Here is a 14016-nt window from a genome sequence, read left to right as displayed (position 1 = left end):
GACTCTGTCAGTCTTTAAGACACTTGCATTCTTTTCTTTGCTTCTCTGCTCAGTTCTTAGCTTTCTATTTCTTTTCCGTTTCTTATTCATGAAACAAAGAAGTGCGTTTCTAACATCTGTCACTCACCCTCTCTGAAAGTTGAGGCAACAAACCCACTCTTCCTTGTTGGTGGGTTCTTCTTCTTTTTTTAAAATTTTTTTATTGTTATGTTAATCACCATACATTACATTATTAGTTTTTGATGTAGTGTTCCATGATTCATTGTTTGTGCATAACACCCAGTGCTCCACTCAGAACATGCCCTCTTTAATACCCATCACCAGGCTAACCCATCCCCACACCCCCCTCCCCTCTAGAACCCTCAGTTTGTTTTTCAGAGTCCATCGTCTCTCATGGTCCGTCTCCCCCTCCGACTTACTCCCCTTCATTCTTCCCCTCCTGCTATCTTCTTCTTTTTCTTTTTTCTTAACATATGTTGCATTATTTGTTTCAGAGGTACAGATCTGTGATTCAACAGTCTTGCACAATTCACAGCGCTCGTTGGTGGGTTCTTCTAACCCCAACACAATGTCCTTCTTGATGGCATGCCTTTCCCTGGTTCATTCAGCTGCCGCTTGAAAACACTTGTTTTCTCCATTCCTATTCTCCAGTCTTTCTTTCTCTCATGCAACTGATTTTTTCCATGCAATTGATTTTTAAAATCAGTTCTATTTTTTAAAAGATTTTATTTATTTATTGGGGGGAGAGAGAGAGAGAGAAAGCACGAGCAGGGGAGAGAGGCCGAGGGAAAGGGAGAAGCAGGCTCCCTGCTGAGCAGGGAGCCCCATGCAGGACTCGATCCCAGGACCCCAGGATCATGGCCTGAGCCAAAGGCAGATGCTTAACTGACTGAGCCACCCAGGCGCCCCTGGGTTCTATTGAGGTATAATTCACATGTGCTTGAATTCACCAATTTTAAGTGCATAGTTTAGTAAGTTTGATAAATATATATCGCCATGCGACAGCGAAGGTGTCAGCTGGGCTGACAGTTAAGATATAGAATATTTCCATCATCCCCCAAACTTATGCCCCTCTACGGGTAACCCCAAGCAGCCTTCCTCCTAGGCCCTTGGCATCCACTAATCTGTTTCCTCTGACCATAGTTTTGCCTCTTTAAGAATTTCACAAAAAGGAATTATACAGTAGGTATCTTTTATGTCTGGCTTCTGTCACTTAGCATAATGCTTTTCATATTTACCTATGTTGTGTGTATCAGAAATTTGTTCTTTTTATTTATTTATTTTTTATTTGTTTTATTTTATTTTTTTAGTTTTTTTAAAGATTTTATTTATTTATTTGAGAGAGAGAGAGAATGAGAGATAGAGAGCACAAGAGGGAAGAGGGTCAGAGGGAGAAGCAGACTCCCTGCCGAGCAGGGAGCCCGATGTGGGACTCGATCCCGAGACTCCAGGATCATGACCTGAGCCGAAGGCAGTCGCTCAACCAACTGAGCCACCCAGGCGCCCAGAAATTTGTTCTTTTTTAAAAAAATTACTGAATAGTATCCACTGTATGGATATACCACAGTTGATCTGTTCACCAGTTGAGGGACATTTAAGTTGTTTCCAGCTTGTGGCTACTAGGAATGAAGTTGCTGGGATATTCTTGTACAACTCTTTGTTTGGAAATATTTTTTCATTCCTCTTGTATATATACCTAGGAGCAGGATTGCTAGGCTAGATGGTAAATATATGTTTGACTATAAAGAACTTCTAACCTGTTTTCTAAATGGGGCTATGCCAATTCGTATTTCCACCAGCAATGTAGGAGAGTTACATTTGTTCTGCATCCCTGCCACACTGACTAATCTTTTAGCCATTCTAGTGGGTAGGCAGTAAAATACCACTGTGGTTTTAATTTACATTCTTCTGATGAATAATGATGTTAAGCATCTTTTGTGTACTTATTTGCCATTTTGTATACCTTCTTTGGTGAAGTGTCTGTTCAGATCTTTTATCTATCTTAAAAAATCAAATTGTCTTATTGATTTGTGAGTGGGAGTGTGTGTGTGTGTGTGTGTATCATGCTGTGGGAAGCTGGATGAATAATGGCCCTCTAAAGATGTTTATGTCCTAATCTCCAGAATCTATGAATATGTTACCTTAGATCTTGAGATGGGGAAATTATCCTGGTGGGTCCAATGTAATCACAAGGGTCTTTATAAGACGGAAGTAGGAGTGTCGGCATCACAGGTGGAGATGGAAGCAGAAGTTGATGTGCTGTGGAGCTGCAAGCCAAGGAATACAAGCAGCCTTGAGAAACTGGAAAAGACAAGGAAACAGATTCTCCCTGGAGCCTCCAGGAGGAAAGCAGCCCAGCTGACACCTTGATTTTAGCCCAGTGAGACTGATTTTAGGCTGTGGTTTTTTTGTTTCGTTTTGTTGTTAAAGATTTTATTTATTTATTTGACAGAGAGACACAGCGAGAGCAGGAACACAAGCAGGGGGAGTGGGAGAGGGAGAAGCCGGCTTCCCGCTGAGCAGGGAGCCCGATGTGGGACTCGATCCCAGGACCCTGGGATCATGACCTGAGCCGAAGGCAGACGCTTAACGACTGAGCCACCCAGGTGCCCTTTGTTGTTGTTGTTTTTTTTTTGTTGGTTGTCAAATGATCCTTTATTGAAACACTTTCCTTTGTAGTTAGCTCGCTGGGCATCCCACCGCCCCACTGTTGATGTCATCTATGATGTCATGAGGGTGGTGGCCATCAGCATTGCAGCCCACAGACTGGGTAGTCCCCAGGATTTCTTTAATGGTTCCAGAGAGTTCTCTGTCTAAAGATCGGTGTCGCATCTGTTGGGCAATACTGACAATCTCATCAAAAGTGATATTTCCACTGTGCTTAATGTTTTTCTGCTTCTTTCTGTCTCTTGGTGGTTCCTTGAGGGCTTTGATAATCAGGGCAGAGGCAGAAGGTACCACTTCAATCTGGGCCTGTCTGTTCTGAGGGGTCAGTTTCACTGTAATCCTTAGACCTTTCCAATCACCGGTTGCCGTGGTGATGTCATCACCAAACTTTTTTGGAGACAGACCCAGCGGGCCGATCTTCGGGGCCAGGGCAGACGTGGCACCGACTTCGCCACGGGGGCACCTCAGGTACACGACTTTGATCTCATTGTGGTAAAACGTAGGTGGCATGGCAGAGGTAGCTGGTGTCGGATGAACCCGGATTCGGGACGACCGAAGAAAGTTGCACCTTTGCCTCCCCGAGCCGAAAGCCAAAAGTGATTTTAGGCTGTTAACCTCGAACTGTAAGATAATTGATTTGTAGGGCACCTGGGTGGCTCAGTTGGTTAAGCATCGGCCTTCGGCTCAGATCATGATCCCAGAGTCCCGGGATCGAGTCCCACATCAGGCTCCCTGCTCAGTGGGGGGGGCCTGCTTCTGCTCCTCCTCCCCCTGCTCATGCTCTCTCTCAAATAAGTAAATAGAATCTTAAAAGATTCTAAAAAAAGATAATTGATCTGTATTGTTTTAAGTCACCAAGTTTGCAGTAATTTGTTAGAATAGAGGTGTGCCAGCACTCAGGGTTTATGGAATGATTCTAAGTCTTTTTTCTCTGCTTCTAAGCCATCTTGTTTTTGGTTCTACCATATTGTTCTGAGTGGAGGAAGCAGGGTGTTCAGGAGGTGAGAACGGCACAAGAAAGCTGACCCAAAGTGGACATGAGCATCTGCTGCGCAGAGCGGATGGGTCTCAGATAGAGTAGAGTGTGTTGGAGAGTGGACATGAGGTTATGTGGTGCAAGCAGAGGAATTTGGCCTTGAGAACCCACTCAGATTGGAGCGTTTGAGTGGTTCGCTGGAAGTATGGGGCAGGGGCGGTGGGACTGGGATGAAACAGGCAATGGGGAGAAAAGACTTTCCCAGTCTCTCTCACTCTGTCTGGGTGCAACGTGAACCAGGCATGCTCATGACTATTATTTTAACACAGCATTGCACAGTTCTGCGAATGAAGTGGATCCTGTTCATGAGGGATGGGGGCTCTGGGAGGTCACAGCCATCTCATCTGTCTGGGACCTTCTGGCTCTCCAGATTGCCCAGCATGACCCCCCCCCCCCCCCCCCCGCCGCGTCAGTCTTCTTCCGAACTGGCACGGGCCTTACTGAGGACGTTCAGAAGCGGTGCTGTCTGCCTTGTCCACCCTTCACTGTAGCCCCGCAGCATTTCAATATACCAGCAGGGCCATGGGGTTTGTTGGAGGGTGGCCTTCTGCGAAGGAGCCAAAACATACCGGCTGGGGTCTTGAAAGCTATGCACTTTTGTCTTCTCTACTTCTCTGGCTCTGGTGGCACAGCCATCACACCGCATCTACCCAGCTCTGGGGACCAAGACTTCCATCCCGTTCCGAACCCAGGCTACCTCCAGACCCCTGGCCAAGGAATTTTCCATTCTCTTTTCTACTTCTACCTAGCCTAGGGCAGTTCAAATGCAACCTCCTCCAGGAAGCCTTCCCTGATAGCTCCACCTAAATAATACTTATTTTCTACACTGCACATGTTCAGTGTCCAGTGATTGTCTGTGTACTACTTCATTGTATATTATGTGGTCCTCTAATCATTCTGAAAAGGCAAGTGTGGATGGATGCCTTGTCTTCCAGTGAGATGGCATGCTTCTTGAGGACAGGGAGCAACCTTTCTTCATTTGTGCCACATCTCACCAAATATATTGTAAACCACTTGGGGACAGGTGCTGGTCTACACGAAGACAGTGTTTATGATGCCATTCCAAAAGTTGTTCAGTAAACTCTTGAGGGGTAGGATGACTGGACTGGAACTAAATAAGAGGTGAGGAGGAGTTCTTTGGGAGCCCAGAAGAGAACATTTGTTTATGGAAAAAGACATTTTCTTTCTAGTGGTATCAATTCCTAAATTTAGGGCAAACCTATCAGCCAGCACTAGTATTTTACACTGTCAGAAACTGGGCTTCTGGTCCCTAATCCCTTTTTTCTTTCATGTGTGTGTGTGTGTACTCTCCTTTCAATATTTCAACAGACAGTGGAAGTTTAGTGAGTATCTTGTATGATAAACATTAAGGACTCCAAGATGAGTAATAGGTGATGTTTCTCTGCAGGTGGGCGATCTTAGCTGCTCTGAGTCTTTACCTGTCTGGGTGCATGTCACTCACAAACCTCCGTCTCCAGCCCCAAGCTCCTTCCCCAAGTCCATTTCTCATGTTAGGTGTTAGGCAATTTCCCACATGTCAAAATACAGAAAATAAGACTGCAGCCCCACAAGGAGTGAGGTAATGATTCTCCTTGCCGAGAGCCGCCCTCCCCTGCCATGATGTCACATGGCTTGTTGAAGCTGTGGAAGGAGTGAGGGGTGGGAGATCCTAATTCGTGGTTGGATTTTGGCAGAAAGCTGAGACACCCAGAACACTAGAGACCACCTCCTACCAGTGGGAAGCTGAGTTAAAATCGAGAGAAACTAGTGGTCAAATTCAGTCTTCCCATGCACAAGAAAAAAAACATAACATCAGAGGAAAAAATTAGTGATCGCCTACTAAAATGAATGAAAGCAGCAGGAATAGTAACAACAACAGGACAGAGTGGGAAACAAATATGGTATAATTTGGAGAGTTTATAGTTTGGGTGGGGGGACAGATCCACTCTAAGGATATGCCCTCCTTTGGTAGCACTCACTTGGCTTCTGCATCCTAGCTTGCATGGACATGGGAACTGTGTGGGAGCTGATAAAGGTGTTCCACCAAGACCTCAATCCAATCCAGTCTCCATCCTCCCCTTTTGCAGCTTCCCCTACCTCCACATTTTTTTTTTTTTTTTTTTTGGCCGGGTGGGGTGGTGTCTGTGGTTAGGACAATGCCTCCGATTGCCAGGAGAGGGCAGCAGATCACCCCCCCCGCCCCCACCCCCACCACCCAGGTGTAACCTTAGCGCTTCCTAGAATTCCAGCCAGTGGTTACTGAGTGCCCACTACGTGCCGGGCTCTGTGCTGGGCACTGGGGTTGCAAAACTGACTAAGATATGGTCCCTGCTCTGGAGGAGCCCATGGTTTAAATGAGTCAGACAGCCATGGGAATGCATACAGTGCCAAACAGGGGGTGAGGTGCTAAGGCAGAAGGCTCTTTGGGGGACTGCTGTGTCTCAAGGAGGGGTGGGGACTATAGGGGCATTAAAAAACACCTCAGAGGGGCGCCTGGGTGGCTCAGTCGTTATGACCTTTGGCTAGGGTCATGATCCCAGGGTCCTGGGCTAGAGCCCCGAATCGGCCTCCCTGCTCAGCGGAGAGTCTGCTTCTCCCTCTCCCACTCCCCCTGCTTGTGTTCCTGCTCTTGCTGTCTCTCTCTCTGTCAAACAAATAAATAAAATCTTAAAAAAATAAAAATAAAAAGCACCTCAGAAGAGGAGATGCTTGAACTGGGTCTTGAAAGATGATGGGTCTGCAGCCAATTAAACTGACTCTGCTCTTTCCCCATGGGGGCCCAGGGTGCAATGGCTGCAAACAGAGCCTCCTTGGTAGTGTATGCAGCCTGTTGCCCTAAGGATTGCCCTAAGGGACCTTGGAGACAGCCCTTTCCGGTGGACATTGATGTCTCACCTCATGTTATCTCTAATCTAGGCTCCAGACAGGTATGCGGGGTGCCTTTGGAAAACCCCAGGGCACAGTAGTCAGGGTCCATATTGGCCAAGTCATCGTGTCCATCCATACCAAGCTTCAGAACAAGGAGCATGTGATTGCAGCCCTATGAAGGGCCAAGGTCAAGTTCCCTGGCCACCAGAAGATCCACATTTCCAAGAAGTGGGGCTTTACTAAGTTTAATGCAGAGGAATTTGAAGACATGGTAGCTGAAAAGCAGCTCATCCCAGATGGCTGTGGGTCAAATACATCCCTAATCGTGGTCCCTTGGACAAATGGCAGGCTCTACACTCGTGAGAACCTCGGCACTGTGCCCTCCCTATTCATGCCCACCAACAAATCCTATTTCCTGTCAAAACAAAACAAGACAAAACAAAACAAAAAAAAGAAAGATGATGGGTTTTTTTTGCAGTGTACACAGACAGGAAAGACATCCCAGGCAGGGAAACCAGGGTAAGCATGATACTCACTATGGGCAAAAGTTGCTAGGGAAGGGGCAGGGCAAAGCCTCGGGAAGTTCATGCATCATGGAGTGCGATCCTTCGCTGCCATGCTGAAGACTAGAGCCATGAAAGAAATGAGAAGCCATCAGAGGGGTTTAATTAGGAGAATAACACACTCAGATTTGCACTTTAAAGAAGTTCATTCTAGCTGTGTGGAGGAGAGATACCATAGGGATGTAGCAAGGGCAGACCTTAAGACTTACTTAAAACAGGTAGGGTGTGAGGTGATGGTGGTCTGAACGAAGATGCAAGCAGTGGGGGTGGGAAGGAGGGCTGGGCATGAGGTTTGGTCTCTGATTAGATGGAGTGGGCTGAGGGGAGAGGTCTCCCAGGTTTCCGGCTTCAGTGGTGGGGGTGAGTGCTGGTGGCAGCTGATAGGTGAACAGAAGGGAGGAAGAGAGATCGGGCGAGAAAGATTATGTGTCGTTGACAAGTATGGGGCATCATGTCCAGCTCTCCATTTTGTTCCTGCCATACTCCCCCAGTCTAGACTCTTACCACTTCTCACTGGTTCTGTGACAGAGACTTCCTGTTGGGTCTCACCATGCTTAGTCTCTCTCACTGTTGGAAGAGCTTCTGACTTCTTTCACTTAATACATGTTTATGGACAGCCCATTATGTGCAGGCACAGGGATAAGTTCCTTCCCCCACAGAGCTTATGGCCTAGGGGGGTTGGGGATGAAGGATGAGACAGATAAGCTGATAGTGGCAATATAGTGTGAAAAATGCTTTCATAGGTGAGAACATTCGGTGGGGTGGGACGTATAACCTGGACAGCAGCAGTATGGGCCAGAGGACCAAGGGAGATTTCCTAGAGCAATAACACTGAGGCTCAACTGGATGAGTAGAGGCTTGCCCAACGCAGGTGTGGGTGGCGATGGGGCTGGGGACAGGGAGAAAGTAGTGCAGTGTCTGACCCTGGGTCGTGCAGCACGGGAGAAAACGAGCAGGCTCCACTGGAGAGTGGACAGGAGGAATCATGTTGTTGGGTTTCCACCAAGGAAATGAGATGAAAAGGGCATTCAATGAAGAGGATAGAGGGAAGTTTTTGTAGTGCAGAGCTTTTCCGAAGGCCTTGGGGAGAAGTTGGAAGGGGAAGAGGCAGAGGGATATTTCGGGGGAGGAAGCACAGAGCAAATACGGCAACTCATTCATTTGTTCATTTTATTTAATAAGCAGGGCCTGGGGACCTAATTCAGGTCAGAAATACAGTAATGAGCAAGATGAGCAAGTTTCCCAATCTCATGGAACTTACCTTTTTGTGGGAGGTTACATACAATAAACAAATAATTTCAGATAGTAGGAAGTGCTATGAAGAATGGGAAATGGGATGTAATAGAGAATGCCTGGGGGAGCTTAGTTTCCATTGTGGAAAATTTTAATCATATGCAGAAGTCAAGAAAATAGTGTAATGAACTTTCCTGTACCCATCACCAAATGCACTATTCAGTTATTACCAGGTGGACAAAGTCATGTGGGCCATGGCTCTTGGTCTAAATAATATGCTTTTTGGTGTGATTAATTGAAATGGAATATAAAAGTTAAAAACAATGTTTGAAGGTTATCTGTCAACCATGGTTACAAGCACTCTATATAATTATCTTATTTATTACTCTCTACGAAGTCATGAAGTAGATTTTTAGAAAAACTTTCTATGGTGGAAAATTTTAATCATATGCAGAAGTCAAGAAAATAGTGTAATGAGCGTTCCTATACCCATCACCAAATGCACTATTTATTAACTCATAGCCAGTCTTGTTTCACATATACTCCCACCCATTTCTCCCTCTCCCTTATTATTTTGAAGCAAATCCCAGACATATAATTTCATTCATAAATTATTCAATATATATCTGTAAAAGAAAAGATCTCTTTAAAAAAACATAAACACAATACCATTATCACACCAACCACCCACACAATTATTCTTTAATATCATCAAATATTCTGCTATCTCCAAATTTACAATCATTTCATATTTTTTTTTACAGTGTGTTTGTTTGGGCCAGGATCCAAATAAAGTCCTACTTTATGATTGTTTGATTTGTGTCTTAGCTTTTTTGAACTTTGATTTCCCCTTTCATCTCTTTTTTTCTCCCTTGAGATTTAGTTATTGAAGGAACAAGTCTGTTTTCCCACATTTTGTATTTTGCTAACTATAGCCTTGTGAATTGTTTAACATGTTCCTTTGTTCTTTGTATATACTGTAAATTAGTAGTTTGTTCTGGAAGCTTGATCAGATTCAGATTAGAGATGGGGGTGGGCAACAGAGATTATGCTAGGTTCTTCCATCAGGAGGAGGTATGTCATTTCTGGTTCTCTCTCTCTTTTTTTTTTTTAGTGATGTTAGCACCCATTAATTAATTATGAATTGAAAAATGGTGGTATTATTATATCATTGCTTCTTCTTTTATTAGCTGGCATACTTCTATAAAGAGATACTGCCACTTATAAACTGTTTTTGTTACCCAGTGGTACAATTTATCTAGAGAAGCCTGAATAATTGCTTGATTTGTTCTGTTTATTTACCATTTTTCAAAATAATGTGTTTTTTTTAATACCCTTCAAAGGTAACCACTTTTTTTCCCCTTTAAGAATCATTATGAACTCAGGCATGTAAATTAGTATATTTGATATGTTTGATATATTTCAATACATTATAATTATTACCTTTTGATATATTTCAATATATCGTAATTATTATCTTCACTAGTGTTTAAAATGTCTCATCTTTGGCCAGAAGGGGTTCTTTAAATTGGCTCTTGAGACTTGTTGACATTATCCTAATAATCTTTGATAGATTCCTTGCTCTTCAGGGTGGCAATATGTTCCAGGCTTATCTTACACATTCTTGTTCCCAGACCTGGAATCAACAATTTCTCCAAGAAGTCCTGGTTTCTTTTAGTGGGGAATGGTATTTGGAGACCACAGTCTTGGCGCTAGTGATAAGACATATTTCTTTTTAAACTATTTTTAAAAATTGAGGCGCCTGGGTGGCTCAGTCAGTTAAGCATCTGACTACTTCAGTTCAGGTCATGTTCCCGGGGTCCTAGAATAGAGCTCCACATCGGTCTCCTGCTCAGCGGGGAGTCTGCTTCTCCTTCTCCCTCTGCCCCTCCCCCCACTCATGCTCTTTCTCTCTCTCTCTCTCAAATAAATAAAATCTTAAAAGAATACTTTAAAAAATTCACAGCTTTATCGAAGTATAATTTAAATACCATAAAATTCACCAATTTTAAGTGTACAATTCAATGATTTTTAGCGTATTTATAGAATTTTGCAACCATCACCAAAATCTAATTTTAGAACATTGCTATCACCCCAAAAGAACTTCATGCTTACTAGAGTCCCTCCTCATTCTTACCCCCAGCCCTAGACAACCACTAATCTATTTTCTGTCTCTGTGTATCTGCCTATCCTGGACATTTGTTATAAATGGAATCATGCAGTGTGTATTCCTTTGTGTTTTACTTCTTTCATGGAGCATAAGAGAGCATGTCTCAGTACTTCCTTCTTTTTATTGTTGAATATTATTCCATTGCATAGAAATACCACACTTTGTTTATCCATTCATCAGTTGATGGGCATTTGAATTATTTTCACCTCTTGGCTCTTGTGGATAGTGCTTCTATGAACATTTATGCACAAGTCTTTGTGAAGACATATGTTTTCATTTTCCCAGGGCAGATACTCAAAGTAAAATTTCTTGGTTTATGATAATTCTATATTTAACATTTTAAGAAACTGTCATATTATTTTCCAAAAAAGTGGTTGCACCCTTTTACATTTCCACCAGCAATGTATGAGGACTTCTATTTCTCTACATTCTCACCAACACTTGTTATTTGTCTTAGTGACTATAGTTATTCTGGTGGGTGTGAGGTAGTAGCTCATTGTGGTTTTGATTTGCATTTTCTACTGTCTAATGATGTTGAGTAGTTATTAATGTGCTTATTGGTCATTAATATATCTTCTTTGGAGAAATGTGTGTTCGGATCCTTTGCCCATTTTTAAATTGAGTTATTTGTGCTTATTATTGAATTGTAAGAGTCTTCAGGATATAAGTCGCATATATCTATATGACTTGTAAATATGTTCTCCTATTCTATGGGTTGTCTTTTCACTTTCTTGACTGTCTTTCAAAGTGCCAAAGTTTTTAATTTGCCATTTTATTTTTTCCTGGTGCTTTTGCTTTTTGCCCAACATAAGACTACAAAAATTTACTCTTATGTTTTCTCCTAAGTTTTTGTTCTAACATGTAGGCCTGTAATCCATTTGAGCTAATTTTTGTGTATGGTGTCAGGTAGGGGCCCAAATTAATTTTTTTTTCCTTCAGGTTATCCAATTGCCCCAGCACCATTTGTTGAAAAGACGATTTCTTTCCCATTGAATTTTCTTGGTACTTTTTTTTTTAAGATTTTATTTATTGGGGCATCTGGGTGGCTCAGTCATTAAGCGTTGGCCTTCAGCTCAGGTCATGATCCCGGGGTCCTGGGATCCAGCCCCGCGTCCCGCTCCCTGCTCCATCTCTGAGACGGAGAAGCAGGCCTCCCACAGAGCAGGGAGCAGGACGCGGGGCTGGATCCCAGGACCCCGGGATCATGACCTGAGCCTAAAGCAGATGCTTAACGACTGAGCCACCCAGGCGCCCCTCACTCTAAGTTCTTTGAGGTCAGCAATCATGTTAGATTTATCTCGAATGCCCTCACAACACTCATCGTATAGACAATGCTAAAAAATATTTGCTGATGTCACTTGAATTAGGCTTTTTTCTATAAACCTCCTTGCTTTTAATAAACCATTTTCTAAGTCATCAGTTTACATTTTTAAAAGAACATACTTAAGAATAACATTTTTTGGATGACAAAAGTAACATATGTTTATTTTGAACTGCATGGAACTTATAAAGAAGTCCTTAGAAGAAAATAAAAATTCCTTATAAATCTACCATCTGGATATGTTACCACTTTGATGTATATTCTTCCAGTTTTTTCTGTGCATTTGTGTGTGTGTGTGTGTATAGACACATATGTATATTCTGGTTACATGTATATATATAATATATAGTTGGATATATATAAAACAATATTATACACACTTTTTGTAACTTGTCTTTTTTTAACTTAATGTATATGAATATCTTGTCATGTCATTAAATATTATTTTACAAAGTTAATTTTAATGACTGTACAAATATATGAACTGTAATGTATCTGTGTATTGTTGGGTGTCAAGAGAATTTTGAATTTTTACTTATAGATAAATAATGCCATGGTAAATATATATAAACCCTGTGCACACCTTTGATTTGACATAACAAGTTTAAAATAATAATTCATTCACTCATTTATTTTCTCAACACATTTATTGAATAGCTACTATGCAGCAGGTATTTTAAAGAAGAAGTTATAATAAAGCCATTTCTCTCCAGGAGTCATATTTGGGGGAGGGGAAGCTCTATTCCACCTTAGGTTCTTTAGAATAGGAGCTGGTGGGTTAGTTCCACGGTAAACATTCTAGGTTTGGTTGCTAAGATGTGATTATATCTCAACAATTGGGTCGTATTCCCAGGAGACACTTCCTCTGTGACATCTTAACTGCTTCCTCATAGTGCTGTTGTCTGTCTGGTGTAGGTGAGAAGGACACAAACAGGGACTGGAACAGGGTCAGGCCTAAAGAGGAGGTGAGTCTGAACATGAGAAATGAAGTAGGACAGTGGCCGTGTAAGAGTAGCAAAGGGTTGGATTCAAGGAGCATTTAATACGGAAATTCCTCTGTCCTGGCAGGGCTGTGGGTGGTGTGGGAGAGAAGTTAAAGATGACCAAGACTCAAGAACTGCCCAGAGATAGGGATTAATTTAGGGATGGAAAGAAGATAATATGTTCAATGTTGGTTGTATTGAGTTTTAAGTAGTATAAGAAATGAAGAAGTCTAAAATATTGAAATAAGGTTTTGCAACTCAACATCTGGAGAGATTTTTTTAAAATTTTATTATGTTATGTTAATCACCATACATTACATCATTAGTTTTTGATGTAGTGTTCCATGATTCATTGTTTGTGCATAACACCCAGTGCTCCACGCAGAATGTGCCCTCTTTAATACCCATCACCAGGCTAACCCATCCCCCTACCCTCCTCCCCTCTAGAACCCTCAGTTTGTTTCTCAGAGTCCATCGTCTCTCATGGTTCGTCTCCCCCTCCGATTCCCTCCCCCTTCATTTTTCCCTTCCTACTATCTTCTGATTCTTCTTCTTTTTAACAAATAATGTATTATTTGTTTCAGAGGTACAGGTCTGTGATTCATCAGTCTTACACAATTCACAGCACTCACCATAGCATGTACCTTCCCCAATGTCTATCACCCAGCCACCCCATCCCTCCCACCCCCCACCACTCCAGCAACCCTCAGTTTGTTTCCTGATATTAAGAATTCCTCCTATCAGTGAGATCATATGATACATGTCTTTCTCTGATTGACTTAGCATAATACCCTCTAGTTCTATCCATGTCATTGCAAATGGCAAGATTTCATTTTTTGATGGCTGCATAATATTCCATTGTATATATACATATATACCACATCTTCTTTATCCATTCGTCTGTTGATGAACATCTTGGCTCTTTCCATAGTTTGGCTATTGTGGACATTGCTGCTATAAACATCAGGGTGCACATACCCCTTCGGATCACTACATTTGTATCTTTGGGGTAAATACCCAGTAGTGCAATTGCTGGGTCGTAGGGTAGTTCTATTTTCAACTTTTTGAGGAACCTCCATACTGTTTTCCAGAGCGGCTGCACCAGCTTGCATTCCCACCAACAGTGTAGGAGGGTTCCCCTTTCTCCGCATCCTCGCCAATATCTGTTGTTTTCT

At 42.6% G+C, this 14016-nt stretch overlaps 1 non-coding gene and 1 pseudogene across 1 annotated transcript; both read left to right on the top strand.

Annotated features, from left to right (window-relative positions):
- Nucleotides 1-6440: 6440 nt before the first annotated feature.
- Nucleotides 6441-6572, top strand: LOC114222624 (small nucleolar RNA SNORA70). The gene has a single exon (XR_003611977.1). It is a non-coding gene; the product is annotated as a small nucleolar RNA SNORA70 (small nucleolar RNA).
- Nucleotides 6573-6632: 60 nt separating this feature from the next.
- LOC148163684 (large ribosomal subunit protein uL16-like) lies at nucleotides 6633-6934 on the top strand (annotated as a pseudogene).
- Nucleotides 6935-14016: the final 7082 nt, after the last annotated feature.

This window comes from Eumetopias jubatus, unplaced genomic scaffold (genome assembly GCF_037043125.1).
Source record: "Eumetopias jubatus isolate StellerSeaLion01/CBP00866 unplaced genomic scaffold, mEumJub1_p1.0 scaffold_8, whole genome shotgun sequence".
Lineage (NCBI taxonomy): Eukaryota > Metazoa > Chordata > Mammalia > Carnivora > Otariidae > Eumetopias > Eumetopias jubatus.
This window is presented reverse-complemented; position numbering and strand designations above follow the sequence as displayed.